We start from the raw sequence: 18,684 nt of genomic DNA, 5'->3' as shown, positions 1-18,684 counted from the left end.
CTATCGAGAGGCATGCAGGCAGTCCTGGGTGACGGATGTGAGACGACACTCCCTGAGCAAACCCGCGGCTCAGAAAGTATCTGGAGGCTAGCCTGCTTTCTCTATAGTCCACTGCTTCTCGATGGCCCCCTGTCCATCAATCACGCCAATAGGGGGGATTGTGAGGAAAGAGTTAACCTTTTTCACTGCCTTAGAAAAATAATGGAAATTCATTCTCCCTGGCAGTATCAAACCAGACTTACTTACGTAATAAACTGTGAGACCAACCTCAAGGACACAGAATGTTTTGACTTAGAAACGACTGACAAACATCTTGTTATGGGAATAAGAACGCAACAGTTTGTTATGGGAGTATAAGACATTATGTTAATTTCTTTTGCTGGGAATATGTAATTCACGCCTTTAATGAATATGTATGCTGCATAGTTACGCCCTAATCAAATCTGTATAACCTTGTATTATAAACAAAATAATACAGTTTTCTTTTTGGGAGCCGCACGTCTCCTAGCCTTTACGTGTATAACGGTGTCTGCCTGTTTTCATTGAAGGCTAAAGGGAGGGCAGAGGGGGGTCACCGGTACCCTCTCTGCATTCGGACATCGCTGGCAACAGCTGTGACCGTTAGGTCAACCTAACACCTGGCTGATGGGGGACCGGGGCTGGTACGCCCTGGATGTGCATATACTGCGATAGGAGACAGCCCCAGACAAGCCAGAATGGCGCCGTACCGCCGGCAACCCTCTGCAAACCAGCATCCCCAGCCAAACCAGCAGCCCCATGTCAGCCGGCAGCCCCACGCCAGTCCGCAGCTCCACACCGATCAGCAGCCCCACTTCAGCAAGCGGCCCCGCTCAAGCCCAGGCCGCAGCACCTTGCAGCAGGCCTGCTACTAACACTCAGGAGGCGCAGACCATGATCTCCATGTACTACCTGCTGCCCAGGGCCCTGCACTGCACTCCAGCACTGAAATGTAAGAAGAAAAGAAGATACAGAACTGTACATAGCCCCTGTCTGTCCCTCATCATTCCTTCAAGACTTTCCTGCATTGCCCCATTCCCCATCCCTAATGTTCTGCCCTTATGTTCTTTTCGAAGATGTCGCCCCCCTTTGTTGATATGTTAATGGGCCACTAGACTGGAATGTGGTCCACTGTTATTTATGTGTCATGTTTAACCAGGCCACTGGACTTAGTGGCTGGTTTCTTCCTTTTGTCCCTAAGTTAACACCAAGTTGAAAAGACAATTGGGCCACTGGACTATGTGTGGCCAGATTCCCCCTGTATATATATTGCACCTGTTGTGCCCCCTACCAGAATTCTGGTGGGAGTACCCAAAAGACTCTAAAGTTTTATTATTTTAATGTTTGCAACGTTCAAGAATATGAACCTCCCATAAAGGGATGTAAAGTTTTACCAATGTTCTTGTTAGATGCATCTATAAAAATTTTGAAGTTTTTCCACTTTTCTTGTTGTTTCAGCCCGCGGACGTGCTGGGATTCGCTGTTGGGGAGTGTGGCGCCCCTGAGGCTTCCGTGACCACAGGAATATTGCACACAAGCCAGAGGTGTGATGTCCCATCCTGGGTAAGGAAAGGAGTAAACGCCGGTCCACAGGCAAATTTGCACTACACCCATTGTTAGGCATATTTTGGGACCGGGGATAGTGGCAGCCACCCCCATGCTGTATGATGGGGGGGCATAAGACCCATCCCTTCTCCCATAGGGTGGGGCCTAGCAATTGGGAGGGTGGGAGGAGCCAGCAGAGAGTAGAGTAGAGACAGGAAGGTCAAGTTTAGTCAGAGGGAGACAGAGTTTGGAGTTGAAGGGAGTGAGAAGTCTGAGGGAGAAGTGAGGAGTGAAACAGCAAGAGAAAGTGACGCTTCCTGGTGGAGACCCTGGGGCCCAGCTAGGCTCAGGTGACACCACAGCAGAGAACCACAGAAAGGATTCCAGGGCCACTGCAAGGCTTTCAAGCTTGTGGCCTGTTCCACCAAGTCATCGGGTGGAGGGATCAGACTGCATATGGGGAACGGTCCCTAAAAACTGGAGAAAGAGAAGTCATTTCCAAAGGTGAACACCGAGGCCCAGGGTGGTTGCAAGCGCCCAGGGCCACATCCCACTGTAGAACCCCTGGGAAGAGGGCAGAGTACCATCCAGGCAAGCCTTCTTGTCCAGAACCTATAGTGGAGGCCAAGACAGGTTCATCCAGAAAAGTCGAGGCTTTGAAGACAGCTGAGGGGAGAGACACAACAGAGGGGTGCACCGGCTTTTATTGCCAGATCTACCCGGGATCGGCGGAGGTCCCTGACAGTGGGTTCCAGCAGTCCAAATGCAGTCCAAACCCCCTGGTGTTGCCTCCGTTATTTCGCCTGCACTGCACCATCTACAACACCCTCATAGACTCTTACAAGCACCAACTGTTGCACCGGGGTACCGCTCCATCTGTGGGGAGCAGGACCATCCAAGCTGCCATTCCACCAGCCCCGGAGGCCCCATACAGCAGCAGCGGCTTAATAGCCGCAAACCACAGGTGGCGTCACGAATAAACTAAAAACTTTATTATTAATCACCACCCCCACAACTGCCATATTAGTTGACCCCGCCAGGGTTACGGAGTCTGGCCCCGCCACCACTGACTACCCCCGGACTAGTCCGGCCCAGCACCGGGTGTCCCATAGCCCTGGGGTGGGCGAGTCAAGGGGACCTCAGTCAGTCTAGAGAGAACATGAGAGCACAGTGAAGTGCACGGACGTGCCTGAGAGCTAGGTTGTGTAATGGTGACCCGGGGGCACAGGAGAGTGGTCGCCAGGGCAGGTACACCCGAGTACCACTGGGACCAGAGCACGCACGGGGCACAGGGCCCTAGGTCAGGTGACAGTTTCATACAGCCTGGCAAATACCTGCACAGTGAGGGGACCTTCACGGACCTCACTGACCCACAAATCCGGGGGCATCAGCAGTAAAGCAAGGATCAGGGTTCAGACACATACCTCCCTATAGGGTCCACACTGCCCGTCGCACGGAGACAGTGGGACAGTTGGGCCCCAAATGCTCCACACTACGGGGACCAACCTCACTGAGATTGCCGGGGACAGAGCAACCGAGTCATCAACAGGCACTGGAAGTACAGGGACCTGAACCAGCCGTCCAAGGGTCCGGAGTGAGAAGAGACTGTTGTTTACAATCCATGGTGTGGTCTCCCTTATTACTCCATCATACATCTCGCAGGCTCAGCCCTACCTGCGGAGGGCCTACCATCACAGCTGCAGTTACCACCAGCCCTGGGAGTAACCACTGCAGCAGCGGTGGTTCCACAATATTAACCGCAACCCGCAGGTGCAGTCATACAAATGACTTTATTCTCCCCTGTAAATACTCCCCATTAAAAAGCACCCAGGGCACGGGACCGAGCAACGGTCACCAAAGTGACATTCCCCAGCTAAACACTGCCCGAGATCGAGTACCCCATTCCCTGGGCGACACAATTGCTCTCTTTGTATGATGTGTCCAAAGAAGGCAAGTCGTAGCTTAATGATCCTTGCTTCCAGTGACATGTCTGGCTTGATTTGTTACAAAATTGAATTGCTTATTCTTCTTGCCATCCATGGTATTGATAACATCCTTGTCAGCACCATATTTCAAAGGCATTTATTCTTCTTCAGTCTCGCTCCTTTATCGTCCAGCTTTCACCTCCATATGTGACTACAGAAAAGACCAGACTGTGTACGAGTCGTGTCTTCATCACTAGTGAAATGTTCCTTAATTTCAGCTTCATGTTGATTTGCCCATAGCTATTCTCCTATTGACTTCCAGTACTGTCGCTGCATCTTAGGTGATCATTGATTCTAGTAGATTGAAGGCCTTTACAACTTCCAGTTCATCGCCGTCAATATTAAATGTGTCCCAATCGCACCTGGCAGTAGTGAATATCTTTGTCTTCTTTGTATTAAGTAGGGGTCCCATGTTTGAGCCAACTGTCCACCTGTGTTAAAGCCAAACGGCTCTTGTGAAATTCTGTAATCATCAAGCCTATTGTTACCATCAATTATTGTTGAACTTTTTTCTGTGTTCACCTGAATTTCTTCCTCTGTTCGTACATGGGGAATCATACCTATCTCCATGGACCATTGTATTCGGTACTTTTAAAGATGTCTCACTTCACCTCCCACCACACAAAGGAAATCAACCTTTTTACAAACTAGAGATGACAAAGAAAATTTCTACATATTAGAGGTAAAATGGGATGTCCAAAGATCAGCTGCTCACATTCAGCCATATAAACAATGATTACTCACGCAGCTTTCCTGTAAAGACAACTACGTTTTTAATTCTGTCCAACCCTTTTAAGATCAACAATAGTGAGGAAGAATCAGGTCATTATCTGATCATCTTAGAATCCTTTTCTCTCCAGCTAAACGGCATAATACATGAATGGGGCATTGTCCTGCATGAATATTATGGTCTTTTTCATGCTGCTTTGTTCAATGGTATTTTACACTTTCCTTTGTCTGAACGTCTTATTTGTCAGGCAGCTATTATTAATTAAGCATTTTCATGGTAGCATAAAGCCCACTATAACCAATTAACTTACCATTAATAAAGAATAAATACTCAGACACATGACATTTGGATAAAAATGGCCGTGGTGTTTTATTATTGGTAACTTGATAAATTAACCATATTATTAAAAATAAATCACCATAAAATTCCATAAATACCACCATAAAGTACCATTAACCACTTATAAAACCACAATCCACCCAACATAGTTGGGCGATTTTTCCCCAACTAATAAAACATCACGACAAAAAATAATAAACAGTTAAAAACCATGACTTTACACTGGGAGGGCGGGCGGGGGATTCTTCTTTCTTCACAGCTGGAAACTGACACAGCTGGCTCACAGCTGTCTTCTTATAAAAGCAAGTCTCCTGCATATTTACCTCTGTCCACCAATGACAGACTTTAAAATTGGCGCGCAGCAGGCTGACCAATCACACAGCCTGCTCGCGTTACTCACAGGGGGCAGATTAACCCCATAAATTCCCATCATAACTACTTCCATTACCACCACGCAGCAGGCTGACCAATCACAGCAGCCTGCTCGTGTTACCACATGAAGGGAATTAACCCTTCATTCCCCATACTGAATTTGGCACCGCTGAATGCCACAACTTAAACTTGTAACACCTATGAACATAACGTCAGGGGGCCCATGCCACCATGTAATCACCAGGCTATACGCTGCTGGTGATTATACATGGTAGCATAAAGCCCACTATAACCAATTAACTTACCATTAATAAAGAATAAATACTCAGACACATGACATTTGGATAAAAATGGCCGTGGTGTTTTATTATTGGTAACTTGATAAATTAACCATATTATTAAAAATAAATCACCATAAAATTCCATAAATACCACCATAAAGTACCATTAACCACTTATAAAACCACAATCCACCCAACAGAGTTGGGCGATTTTTCCCCAAACGGCCGAGTATTAACAATACGAGGCCCCCCCCAAACACCGCAGCCATTTTCTATCATATTCTGCATACCCACATTAAAAATGTCCAGACCAACATCAGAGAGATGTACCCCATCTGACCTGTATAAGTCAGCCGTAAAACCTTCCAGATCACTATGGCGATACGAGAAGTCGCCCAAACTAACAAAAATTTTTGCCATGTCGCGATTAACACGTTTCCGTATTTTTTCTAAAAAAGGCAAGCTGGCCATTCCAGACCAGTCTTGGTACAATTTCAGAAAAAATCAGCGCTGAATAAGGAAAAAGATTCTTTATGAGCGCAAAATCTCTGCGGAAATTAGATAACAAGTCCAATGTCTTTATTTTACCTAGGTCGTTCCCTCCGATGTGTAAAATTATGAGATCAGGATACGGGTGAGTCAACAGCATACCTTTTAGGGTGCCAACCAATTTAGAATATTTCAGACCCCTTATACCGCACCAAAAAACCTTTATCAGTTCATACGGAAAAGATAAGTTCTCTGTGTAACTTCTACAAGCCGCTCTCCTCTGCGCCCAATGTATAAACGAGTGACCTACAAGCCAAATCACCATTGGGCCTAGAATTGGAGAGAAACAGAATAAATTAATTATAATAAATTAGGGCGTATATACAACTGATAGTGATTTGACGCCCATCTACCAATTTTACCAATTCTTTTTCCTTTGAGGCCAGCTCTTGCTGCCTCAGTAGCAGCCCCGATCCGAAAAGAATGTGAGGAGAAGTTGGAGCTATCTAGCTGTAATTTAACCATACATTTTTTTTTTTTTTTTAATATTGCATTAAATTGAAACTTAGTGGCAGGAGAACCATCTACATGTAAAAACAACAAACCCGGGGTATCCCCCCGTACAGTAAGCCATTGACATAAATTGGTGACGGGGCATATACATAAACCCCGTAAAGGGCGCAACTTCACAGAACACCCTTTACCAAGTTGGTCCATTTTTGACCTACTAATAAATAACACAGCACCAGAGTTAGATACATTAACATCCTTCCTATATAAACCCGACTATGTGACAACAACTCACTTATCCTGAGTGCTGCGAAGAAACAAATCACAAAAGCAGCACGAAATAAACATAACTCAAAATTATTAAAACAAACTTCACTCAACATAAACCATAACCTTTCTAATAGATTCACGGATATAGGCCTGCGGCGATCAGGCACCACACAACCTTTTTTACAACCCTTTAGTGACTGACGAACCGCAAATAAGCTCAATAGAGACTCCTCACCATATAATTTTAAGAAAAAAGAGATTCCACAAAATGTTTTATACAAAAAGGTATAACGATAACCTAAACCAACATAAAAATTCAAAAAACCAAGTGCTGTAGACACATCACACTTGTGGGGAAACAGATTCCTGGAATCACAAAATTGATTCCAAGCCAACCAAGCAGCCGAGTATGCCTTCCAAGTCCCTGGTGCAATAGAATTTTTAATGGAAGCTGCTACTAATCCAAAATTGCCTCCCACAACTGGGACGGGCATGCAGTCAAAAGGGGATCCATCTTTCCTGAACTCTTCCTGAATTCCTCTAACCGCTGAGAAGAGAGGTAAAAAACGGAAGCATTAGTGCATTCAGGAGCAAAACGAGCCTTCAACCAAATATTCCACCTCAAACACAAAAGGACCAATTTTCGCAATATACCACCTAGAAACCTACACTTCACCACCAAGGTGTTCAAAGCAAAAACCAAACCTTGACAATGTGATATGAGTATAATCCTCCTATTCGCTAGTTCCTTACCCCAAATATGCACTGAAACAAAAACCGGAAAAAACTCCAATAACACCTGTTTCTCCAGCAAACCTTCCGACAACCAAGATGAAGGCCATGAAGAAAAGCACCAGTGTGTACGAAAAATCGTACCGAACCCCACTTCCTTAGACACCCCTGTAAACCAAAGTAGATCCTGAGACAACATAAAATCCTGCTGAACGCAGCTAATCCCGTTAAAACTTTCTAAAAATTCATACCAAATTGTTAAATCCTTCCTCATCTCACACGAAATTCTAATGTGTGAACCTGAACACCTAACACCCTTAGTTGCATCATACAAAACGTCTTGAAAACACTCTCCCCATTGGCAAAATTCTTAATGCAAAGTTCAAACTACCCAGCAGAGATTGGAGCTCTCGCAGGGTACACTTTTTCTTCACTAAAAAAACTTGCAATACAGCCTTTTAACTTCATAATCTTCTGGCCATGGAGTCTCAATTCCATTTTTTGCGAATCCAAAACAATCCCTAAAAACTCGAGCTCTGTACAAGGGAAAACTGTTTTATCATGAGCTAACGGAACCCCAAAAAACTTCATCAAACCCAAAAATTTATTTAGTAATTGCAAACAACATCCTGACCTACCAACAAATAAGAAATCGCCCAAAAAATGGAACATACCCCCCTCTGAAAAAAACCCTCTTGAACTGCCCAATGCAAAAACGTGGAAAATGACTCAAAATAATAACATGATAAAGAAAAACCCATAGGGAGGCACCTGTCAAAATAAAAAGAACCCTCAAAACAAAAACCCAAAGAATTAAAACCCAAGGGGTTAATTGGCAGAAGCCGGAAGGCAGACTTAATATCTGATTTGGCCAGGAACAATCCGGGCCAAACTTCCGTAACAAATCCACTGCCTCATCAAAAGATGTGTAACTCACCGAAGATGCATTAGGATCAATAGCATCATTCAGTGAGCTACCTGTTGGATAAGACAGGTGATGTATGATTATAAAAGAATTACCCTCCTTCTTGGGGACACCCCCCAAAGGTGATATCCTAAGATTTGTAAACGGAGGAAATTCAAAAGGACCAGACACCCTGCCCAACAACCGTTCTTTTTCAATATGTGACCTGACTACCTCCTTATGGCTATCAACTGATTGTAAATTCTTAGTTACATTACAACCTATACCTTCAAAAGAATGTACAGGAAAACCTGCCTGAAACCCACTACGAACCAGAGCTGCCTTCGGCCTGTCTGGAAAACGGTCTAGCCACGGGAGCATTCCTTCCAGGCTCACTGGAGTCTGAGCCTATGAAAAACTGCTCCCTAACACCAGATGGCTGTACCGTGGACTGACCATGCTTTTTAAAACATTTAAACAAGGGGTGAGCCCCGCCACAAAACGAGCACCCATGGCGAAAGCGACAGTTACCCTGCCACCTGCATGAGGACTCATTGAATGCAAAGCACACCCCCCTTTTTGAATTGACATTCACCTGCTGTCTGTGAGGGTTCTGTCGCTGAGGCAGCATTAAATTCAGCCATAACCCGACATCTTTAACACCCCACTTGACAGCAGGGTGAACCGCCAATTTCTGTCTGAAAGACTCATCGTAATTCAGCCACGCTAAGCCACCGAAATTACGATAAGCCTCCAGAATACAATCTTGGTGTTGAAACAAACCACTACATAATTTAGGAAACTTTTCCCCAAGAACTGCAGCATAAATGGAGAAAGCCTGCAACCATGAATAAAATGATTTAAATTTTTCTTTCGCTCTGACTCAACCTCTTGTTTTCCATCAGGTTTCTCCACTTTATGCTGCAATTCCCTAGCAACCGGTAAAAGAGAAAAGATCTCTACATACTCCTGTCTCCAAATCTTTTCCTTAATGGAAGCACTGAGATGAAAACCCAAAGGGGAAACATCACATGTCAGTGCTTCCTTTAAATGAGACTCTGCCACCCCAGGGAACCTGTCCTGAATAGAAACTTCAGCAGCAGGTGCCTGGGGTAGCACTACATAGCCCCCAAGTAGCTCAGACAGAGTCCTAATGACAATGTCCTTTACCGTTATCCCTAACATTGGGTGCTCCAGCAAGGGGGCTCTCACCATGTCCTCGCTCCAGGGTCCTTCCATCGCGTTGAACGGATGTTGCCGCGACGTCCTCTTCAGATTCTTCAGTCGAGCTCCAGGCCTGCGTCGCCGCCGCCAAAGCCCCAGCTGAGCTCTTTTGCAATGGGGCCGGCGGCGCGTACAGGCCTGTAAGCGACCCAGGATCTCTGCTGTGACCGGCCACAGCAGCCGGAGCGGAACCCCCGGCGGCGACTTCCGGAATAATCGCCCGCCAGGCATTCTGGGAGTCGCGTCCTGATGACGCGGCCAAATCCCGTCGGCTTCTTGGGCGGTCTCGCGATGCTCCGGTCCCTCCTCTCGCTGGAACTCCCGCCTCTCGCGATGTCTCCGACGCCTTCCTCTTAGCGCCGCGCCGACCGCGAGCAGATAGCGACCTCTTCCTCCCTCCGCCGGACCGCTGGGAACAGGATGCAGGCGGTGAGTCGACGTCGCTCTTCTTCCTCTTCTTCCGCAGGGATCTCCGGACATCTTCTCCATCTCCGGGCCGCAGAAGCTCTTCCCTCCGCGCAGGAACGCCGGCGGGATCCGGAGCTGGATCCAGGACCACTTCGGCGGCTTCGTTCACCGGCGCCAGATACCTCTTCAGCCACTCCTCGCCGTCCACTGCGCCGACCCGAGCCATCATCTTCTCCAGGAGGGACTCCATCTGGATTCTTCTTTCTTCACAGCTGGAAACTGACACAGCTGGCTCACAGCTGTCTTCTTATAAAAGCAAGTCTCCTGCATATTTACCTCTGTCCACCAATGACAGACTTTAAAATTGGCGCGCAGCAGGCTGACCAATCACACAGCCTGCTCGCGTTACTCACAGGGGGCAGATTAACCCCATAAATTCCCATCATAACTACTTCCATTACCACCACGCAGCAGGCTGACCAATCACAGCAGCCTGCTCGTGTTACCACATGAAGGGAATTAACCCTTCATTCCCCATACTGAATTTGGCACCGCTTAATGCCACAACTTAAACTTGTAACACCTATGAACATAACGTCAGGGGGCCCATGCCACCATGTAATCACCAGGCTATACGCTGCTGGTGATTATACAGGAGTGTTTTTGTCCTCTTAATGTCACAATTCTGCGGGCTGCTACTTGATATCTGTCAGCAACGTCTGCTTGCAGCTTTTGGGGACTCACTGGTTCAGTGATGTTGTGGCCATTCTGGTAAAGATCAGTGCAGGAGAGGAAGCTCGGAGCTGCTGTTTTAGGCTAGTTTCACACTTGCGTTGAACGGTATCCGTTGCATTGCGTTGTGTAACGGATGCAACGGATGTGTTGCATATAGTGGCACAACGGATGCAACGGATGCTGCAAAACAACGCAATTCGTTTTGTTTTTTTTTGGTTTTTTTACAGTTTTACCAGCGGCAGACTATTGTGAACGATCAGCTGATCGCTCCCAGTAGCCGGCCGCCGGGTGATCAGCTGATCGCTCCCAGTAGCCGGCCGCCGGGTGATCAGCTGATCGCTCCCAGTAGCCGGCCGCCGGGTGATCAGCTAATCGCTCCCAGTAGCCGGCCGCCGGGTGATCAGCTGATCGCTCCCTGCAGCCGGCCGCCGGGTGATCAGCTGATCGCTCCCAGTAGCCGACCGCCGGGTGATCAGCTGAGTGCTGTGACTTGCCGGCGGCCGGGCATGCTGGCGGCCGGTCGCTCAGCTGAGCGCTGTCGCTTGCCGACGGCCGGGCGCTCATCTGAACGTTCGGCCAGCGCAAGCCAAAATAAAGTTTGATTTAAAAAAAACAAAAAAAAGAGCATGCGCAGTGAAATCCAGAGGATTCCGCTGCTCAAAATAACATTACATGTTGCGTTCCTCCCGCTGGGCGGAAGCAACGGAGCGTCGCCCAGCAGAAGCAACGCAGGTCCTTTTGGTACAATCCATCACCCATACAAGTCTATGGGAAACAGCGGAATCTGTTAACGGATTACGCTGTTTTCCAAAAGGGCGGATTGTAACGGAAGGAAATAAACGCAAGTGTGAAAGTACCCTTACCTGTAATTGTACCAAAAGGACCTGCGTTGCTTCCGCTGGGCGACGCTCCGTTGCTTCCGCCCAGCGGGAGGAACGCAACATGTAACGTTATTTTGAGCAGCGGAATCCTCTGGATTTCACTGAGCATGCTCTTTTTTTTTTTTTTTTTGTTAAATCAAACTTTATTTTGGCTTGCGCTGACCGAATGCTCAGCTGAGCAACCGGCCGCCAGCATGCCCGGCCGCCGGCAAGTCACAGCGCTCAGCTGATCACCCGGCGGCCGGCTGCAGGGAGCGATCAGCTGATCACCCGGCGGCCGGCTACTGGGAGCGATCAGCTGATCGTTCACAATAGTCTGCCGCTGGTAAAACTGTAAAAAAAAAACAAAAAAAAAAACAAAAACGAATTGCGTTGTTTTGCAGCATCCGTTGCATCCGTTGTGCCACTATATGCAACACATCCGTTGCATCTGTTACACAACGCAATGCAACGGATACCGTTCAACGCAAGTGTGAAACTAGCCTAACTTTACAGGGGCTGTGCAGTAACACAAGTCCTTCTGCTTTCTACTGTTATAGGAAGTGATCAATCCAGAGCTCCCACAATGACGTGATCTGTACCTTGTTTTATTAGCATTATCCCCAAGTATCGCAGTTCATTCTCCGACAATGACTCAGTGCTGATAATTTTGATAAAAGCTGAAATCATCAACAGAAAGAATGTGAAGAAAGTGTTTTATGACAATTTTCTAGCATAAAACATTTTGAAAAGTCACAAAATTTGTTGCACAACATAAAGGTGTACAAAAAAGTTGTGAGTTATAGCGTTTTCATGCCAGTCCTCCAAAGTGGGCGGAATATGTATGGGACAGAGCATGGTAGCACCAGTCCACCAATTTCAACAAAAGTTACTTCACTTTGCTGGAATGACTTACGCTGAAATGTTTACTCCAGATTTAGACTAGAGGAGCATTCATGGCGAGCCACATAGAGGCGTATACCAGTGACAAGATGTGCCAAATTCTTTAAGTAGTGTTCGCTTCTTAATAATCTCAGCCCTCTCTATAAAAATAAGGCTGAGAGGAGACTTAATAGCGGTCTACAAATATCTCACAGGTAGTCACACTGTGGAGGGACCTACCCTATTCTCATTAGCACAAGGAAGTACAAGAAGCAATGGGATGAAACTTAAAGTAAGGAGATTCATATTACACATTAGGAAAAACTTTCTGACAGTGAGGGCAGTCAGAGAGTGGAACAGGCGACCACTGGAGGTGGTGAGCTCTCCATCAATGGAAATCTTCAAGCGGAAACTGGATAACATATAGCTGGGATGATTTAGGAAAACCTACACTCGCAGGGGGTTGGACCCAATGGTCCTTGAGTTTCCTTCCAACTCTACCATTCTATGATTCTATGATTCTATCTTACCCCACAACTCCCTTTTATAAGAACTTAGGAAAAGAACCAAGGCACTCCAGATTCCAAACGAAAATAGGAATTTATTTCAATGTCATCAGTAGATAAATCTGTGTGGAACAATGAGCCAACATTTTAATATTATGATTTTATTCAAGGTCACATGGGCATACACATACTGTATCAGTCGCCCAATAACTGTATTCCCATGTGGCCATGATTAAGGTCATAGTCCCGAAACATTGGTCCATTGTTCTGTAAGAGCATGTACCCCCCTGAAGACATCAATTGTTTTATAATGCATGACTTTATCCCTCTTGGCCGCAGTGCTGCCAATAATCATAAGGGTTCATTGTTCCCCTGTTCACTCATGTATAGTACAAAGTGAGCGATTAGGTCTGCTTAACAGCAGATTGCAGGGAAGAGGACAGTTATGGAAGGGTTTACTGCAGAGCCGGCCCACAGTGGGGTAGAGTGAGGGAATATATGGCAAGAAGTAGTTTCTGGTTTAGTGGTTGGTGTGTAGTGGAAGCAGAGAGAAGACATGTAAAGAAGGTGGAAGAATATACCAGTCTCGGGATGCAGATGTAACTCTGCAGAGGCAGACTGAGAAAAAAGGGGACTACTATCAGGCAAGCTTTGTGAAAAAGTGCAGAAACATTGTCAGGCCAGCAGAAAAGGGAACCTTTCTTATAAAAGGGATGCCCTGCTGAAGGACAGTGGCATGGAGACAATGACTCTAAAGGTCCAGTCACACTAAGCAACTTACCAGCGATCCCAACAACGATAGGGATCGCTGGTAAGTTGCTAGGAGGTTGCTGGTGAGATGTCACACTGCGACGCTCCAGCGATCCCACCAGCAACCTGACCTGGCAGGGATCGCTGGAGCGTCGCTACACGAGTTGCTGGTGAGCTCACCAGCAACCAGTGACAAGCCCCCAGCGCCGCGTGGAAGATGCTGCGCTTGGTAACTAAGGTAAATATTGGGTAACCAACCCGATATTTACCTTAGTTACCACCGCACGGAGCTACACGTGCAGAGAGCAGGGAGCAGCGCACACTGAGCACTGGCTCCCTGCTCTCCTAGTTACAGCACACATCGGGTTAATTACCCGATGTGTGCTGCAGCTAAATGTGCACAGAGCAGGGAGCAGCGCACACTGCTTAGCGCTGGCTCCCTGCTCTCCTAGTTACAGCACACATCGGGTTAATTACCCGATGTGTGCTGCAGCTAAATGTGCACAGAGCAAGGAGCAGCGCACACTGCTTAGCGCTGGCTCCTTGCTCTCCTAGCTACAGCACACATCGGGTTAATTAACCCGATGTGTGCTGCAGCTACATGTGCACAGAGCAGGAGCCGGCACTGACAGTGAGAGCGGTGGAGGCTGGTAACAAAGGTAAATATCGGGTAACCAAGGACAGGGCTTCTTGGTTACCCGATGTTTACATTGGTTACCAGCCTCCGCAGAAGCCGGCTCCTGCTGCCTTCACATTTAGTTGTTGCTGTCTCGCTGTCACACACAGCGATCTGTGCTTCACAGCGGGTCAGCAACAACTAAAAAATGGCCCAGGACATTCAGTAACAACCAACGACCTCACAGCAGGGGCCAGGTTGTTGCTGGATGTCACACACAGCAACATCGCTAGCAACGTCACAAAAGTTGTTCGTTAGCAGCGATGTTGCTAGCGATGTTGCTAGCGATGTTGCTTAGTGTGACGGGGCCTTAACAGCAGTCCTTGGAAAGTAGCATAGTGTCACGCTCCCCGTGTCCCAGCACCACTCCTTACCCACTGATCCAGTCCACGTGTCCACTGGTCATGGCTGCCGCTCCCGCTCATGCTCCCCAGAGTCCTGTTCCTGGTCTCAGGAGTCTGATTCTGACTAATGTTCTGTATAGGACCGGGCCGCGCCCACTCACCTGGTCTTATAGCCCCAGCACTGCTGCAACAGGAAATGACCTGAGGCTGTGCTGGGTATATAAGATTGGCCTCTCCATGTGGGCGGCGCCTGATCATCGCTTGTGTTTCTATGCCTTGTCTTGTGAGCTAGGTGCTCAGGTCTTTGTTCCTGTTTCCTATTACTGTCTTAAAGTACGCTGTGACCTTAGTGACCTGGTCCTGTCTTGCTTCCTGATACCTGCACCCGTTCCTGCCACGTTAGTGCTCCAGCTACCGTGTACCCTGCCCTCCAGGTGGGGTGCTCGGTCCAGTGGATCCACCTCCTGGGTCTACCAGTCCTCCACGGCCCTCACAGTATGATCAGGCCATGGATCCCGCTGGAGCACAGGCCATGGATCCAGCTGAGACACAGAAATCAGAGCTGGCTGAGCTGCGCCAGGAGCTGGCACAACAGCGTGAAACCCTGAACCGGATGCTGAAATTCCTGGCGTCTGTGGACCATCGGTTATATACGCTGCAGACCGCCGCCTCATCTGAATCCACGCAGCAACCTGTCTCCAGGTCCGAACCAGTTTCCTCCACGGCCTCGCAACTTCGCCTCGCTGCTCCGCCTCGCTATGCAGGGGATCCCAAGTCCTGCCGAGGATTCCTGAACCAGTGCTCCCTGCACTTCCAGTTGCTTCCCCATTTGTTTGCCTCAGACCAGGCCAAGGTGGCGTTCCTGATGCCACACCTGGAAGGAGAAGCCCTGGCCTGGATTAACCCCCTGTGGGAAAATGAGGACCCGATGATCACCGACATCCAGGAGTTCCTGCAAGCTTTCCGAAGTACCTTCGATGAGCCCGGACGAACTACCGCAGTGACCTCTTCGCTTCTCCGGCTAGGCCAAGGGACACTAACCGTCGGCCAATACGCCATCCAGTTCCGCACGCTCGCTTCGGAGCTGGGCTGGAACAATGAGGCCTTAACGGCGGCCTTTTGGGAAGGTCTTTCTGGCCGCATCAAAGACGAACTAGCCAGCCGTGACGTTCCACGAACCTTGGACGCTTTGATTTCCCTGGCCACTCGGATTGACCTCCGTTTTCAGGAGCGTGCCCAGGAGGTAGTCCGGTAGAAGCGACCACCTTGCCACGCCTTGCCCCCGCAGAGACCTACCGCACCCTCGTCCCTGCCTTTCCGCGATTCGTCACCAGAACCCATGCAAGTGGACCGTCTGACCCAAGCCAAGCAACGCCGTGCAGAACGGCTCGCCCGGGGCCTGTGCTTCTATTGCGGAGACGGTTCACATATGCTCCGTTCTTGTCCGGAGAAACCAGGTAGACCCCAGGTCCAAGGGATGGTGGGAACCGCCACCCTTGCCACCGAAATCCCTTTGGTTCCAGTTAAACAGACTGTCCGGGTGACGACAGAGGGGACCCGGTTTTCAGCTGAGGCCCACATCGATTCTGGGGCGGCAGGCAACTTTATCCACCAGGCCACGGTAGACAAATACCAGGTTTCTGTCACCCCGCTGAAGAAGCCTCTCTGGTTCGCCTCCGTAGACGGCAAACTGCTCTACGAACCTGTCCGGTATACCACCGAGCCCGTGAACCTCCAGGTTGGCACTTCGCATACGGAGACCATCGCCTTCTATGTGATCCCGAGGATGGCTCCTGAGCTCCTGTTGGGCCTACCCTGGCTGAAACTCCATGACCCTGTTATTAGTTGGCGCTCTGGCGCGATTACCCGCTGGAGTCCCTTGTGCCACGAAACCTGCTTGCAACCTTTTTCCTCAGCCCCTGGCACTTGACTCAGTCAAGCTGCAGGATCCTGAAGAAGAGACTACGCTACCCAGTGACGTTCCACCGCCCCAGGCATCCGAGACCTTGATTCCACCATCTTCTGGAGATGAGACTTTGATTTCACCGCCTTCTAGAGTTGAGACTTTGAGTCCAGCGGCTACTGAGGATGAGACTATGACCGATACCCGGTCCGAGACGCCCGATCCGGTCGTCCAGGATTCCAGTCCTGCTTCTGACTGTCCTTCCCTTTCCGTTGCCTCCCTTGCCGCTGACATGGGTTCCCCGATACGGGACATAGTGGCCATGAAAACGGTCCGGGGTAAGCAGTCCTTCCTGGTCGATTGGGTGGATTGCGGTCCTGAGGCCCGGTCCTGGTTGTCCCGGAAGTACGTTGCTGCCTCTCTTCAGTGCGCCTTCATGTCTCGGCCGAGGAGAGGGGGGCTTCAAGGAGGGGTACTGTCACGCTCCCCGTGTCCCAGCACCACTCCTTACCCACTGATCCAGTCCACGTGTCCACTGGTCATGGCTGCCGCTCCCGCTCATGCTCCCCAGAGTCCTGTTCCTGGTCTCAGGAGTCTGATTCTGACTAAAGTTCTGTATAGGACCGGGCCGCGCCCACTCACCTGGTCTTATAGCCCCAGCACTGCTGCAACAGGAAATGACCTGAGGCTGTGCTGGGTATATAAGACTGGCCTCTCCATGTGGGCGGCGCCTGATCATCGCTTGTGTTTCTATGCCTTGTCTTGTGAGCTAGGTGCTCAGGTCTTTGTTCCTGTTTCCTATTACTGTCTTAAAGTACGCTGTGACCTTAGTGACCTGGTCCTGTCTGTGCTTCCTGATACCTGCACCCGTTCCTGCCACGTTAGTGCTCCAGCTACCGTGTAACCTGCCCTCCAGGTGGGGTGCTCGGTCCAGTGGATCCACCTCCTGGGCCTACCAGTCCTCCCCGGCCCTCACACATAGCAGTGCTAGGGGTATTATAGCCACAGCAAAACACATGGACCTATGTGGTCAGTAGGATCAGTAGGATTCAGACAAACCAGCCTTACCCTCACTGGTAGCCTCTGTGAAAGAGAATAAGATAATGTCTATAACCCTCCTGGAAAAGCCGGTCTATGTTAGGGTGGAAAATGGAAGATGTATTATTTGCTATACATTGTGCTTGAGGTTACTTGAATATAAAAAAATTAAGTTTTTAAATCCTGGCTTGGACTTTTTACTGTCTATTCAAGAGGCAGTGGCAGGGCCGGGTCAGCAATTGGCAAACCCGGTCAAATGCCGGGGCCCTGGGCTGCCAGGGGGGCCATTCGCGGTGGCAGGAGTGGTGCACCGCTACTCAGGGGGACCCGGTACCCTCGCTGTTACCAGCCTCCCCCGCCGAGGATCGAGCTTTCAACTGCATCGGCATTGCAGTTGCCGATAAAATTGAAAGCAATGATGAGAGACGAAGCTCCCTCTCTTATCATTCTCCCTGCTGTGACTGTCGGTGCTCTGACAGCTCTGCAGCGGAGCGTTATGACATCACCACCGCGCCTATGTAGTGAGGTCAGAGCGACAGCAGTGGACGCGCTGAGGAGACCGGAGCAGTGGGGGAACGAGGAGAAGTGAGTATGTATTAGTCACTGTGGCCAGACGACCATAGGGGCTATATACTACAGGAAGGTGCCTAATGCTATCTGGGTCTGTACTGTGCTATATGAGGCTGTATACTACATGAAGGTGCCTAATGTTATCTGGGTCTGTACTGTGCTATATAGGGCTGTATACTACATGAAGGTGCCTAATGCTATCTAGGTCTGTACTGTGCTATATGGGGGCTGTATACTACATGAGGGTGCCTAATGCTATCTGGGTCTGCATTGTGCTATATGGGGAATGCTTAATGTTATATAGGGGTTGCATAGTGCCATATGGGGGCTGCATAGTGCCATATGGGGGCTGCATAGTGCCATATGGGGCTGCATAATGCCATATGAGGGCTGCATAGTGCCATATGGGAGCTGCATAATGCCATATGGGGGCTGCATAGTGCAATATGTGGGCTGCATAATGCTACATGGGGGCTACTTAATACTATATGGAGGACTATGGGGGCTTCATAACACTATATGGAGGAATATGGGGGCTGCATACTACTATAACTCCAGAGTTGTATGTCCCCTCCACCACTGTGCTGAATACACCCTCAGGGCTGTATGTCCC

The sequence above is a fragment of the Anomaloglossus baeobatrachus genome, chromosome 1, assembly GCF_048569485.1.
Source record: "Anomaloglossus baeobatrachus isolate aAnoBae1 chromosome 1, aAnoBae1.hap1, whole genome shotgun sequence".
Classification (NCBI taxonomy): domain Eukaryota; kingdom Metazoa; phylum Chordata; class Amphibia; order Anura; family Aromobatidae; genus Anomaloglossus; species Anomaloglossus baeobatrachus.
The sequence above is the reverse complement of the archived record's forward strand: the minus strand, read 5'-3'. Positions refer to the sequence as shown.